A 1,278-nucleotide genomic window follows, 5' to 3' on the forward strand; every position below is an offset into this window, starting at 1 on the left:
AAAATAAATAAATAAAACTAAAACTTAAAAAAAAAAAAAAAGATATAAAGGGGAATAGTAACACAGGTACGTAGATACTGGAGTCCACTCCAGCAGCATTATGTGTACTGTAAATGATGTTGTGGGATACTGGAAGACAGCCATGATTTTATTTTCCAGGGCACATGGAAAGATTCATGATTTTTTATCTTGAGTATCTTTATGAGCAGCAATTTGAACATCTCAAGGGGGGCTTATTTAATTTGAGGTAATCCTCGAACTTGAGAGGTTGAGTCAGGAGAATTGCTCTGGGTTTGAGTCCAGCCTAGGCCACATAATGAGTTTAAGACTAGCCTGGATTATACAATGAGACCCTGCTAAAAAAAAGTAACTACCTTCCACCCCCCCAAAGAAAAACCCACAAAGTTTTAGCCAGGGATAGTGGTACGCATCTGTAATCCAACACTTGGGAGGCTGAGGCAGGAAGATCATTGTGAATTTGAGGCCAGCCTAGACTATAAAGTGAGAACTTGTCTCAGAAGCAAAAACAGAAGCACAAAAAACCAAAGGAATCCAAAGAGAAACAAAAAACTTGCTAAAACTAACTTTAAAAAATTTTTCCAGGGCCAGGGAGATAGCTCAGTAGGATAAGTGCTTGCCTGGCAAGCTCAGGGTCCTGAGTTCAATCCCCGGTACCACACACACAAAAAAAAAAAAATTGCCAAAAGACAAGGTATGGTGGTGCATGCCTATAATGCCAGCAATTGGGAGGCTGAGGCAGGAGGATTGTTACAAATTCAAGTCCAGCCTGGGCTACAGAGCAAGACCCTATCTTAAAACCAAAAACCAAACAATGACAACAAAAACAAACCACTTTGCCAAAGAATTAACTTATATGTTGCAATTTCTGATTTCAAGACCAAATTAATGATCTGGGGATATAGCTCAGTGGCACAGTATCTGCCTGGCAAGCACAAGGTCCTAAGTTCAATTACCTGTACAAAAAAAAAAAAAAAAAAGAAGGAGGAAAAAAAAGGTCTGGCCAGAAAGCTCAGTGGACTAAAGCAGCTGCTTAGGCAGAACACAGCAGCCAGGTTAGAGCCCCATGTGTGGGCCCCACCCCGCTCCCAGGGCGCGCTAAAACTGCGATGGAGACTGAGCCTAGTGCATGGGAGGCTGAAACAGGAGAGTCACTTCAAGTCCGATCTGTGACACCCTGTAGACCCAGTACTAAATACACAAAAAATAAATAGATAAAATAAATTGTCAAAAATTTATGTACATTTTCTTTGAAAATTT

General features: G+C 40.6%; 1 protein-coding gene across 1 annotated transcript in view; it reads left to right on the plus strand.

The window, feature by feature from the left end:
- Positions 1 to 1,278, plus strand: part of LOC101572444 (translation initiation factor IF-2-like) — a 59,137-nt gene that overhangs the window by 17,718 nt on the left and 40,141 nt on the right. The window lies entirely within an intron of this gene.

This window comes from Octodon degus, unplaced genomic scaffold (assembly GCF_000260255.1).
Source record: "Octodon degus isolate 3935 unplaced genomic scaffold, OctDeg1.0 scaffold00100, whole genome shotgun sequence".
Taxonomy (NCBI): domain Eukaryota; kingdom Metazoa; phylum Chordata; class Mammalia; order Rodentia; family Octodontidae; genus Octodon; species Octodon degus.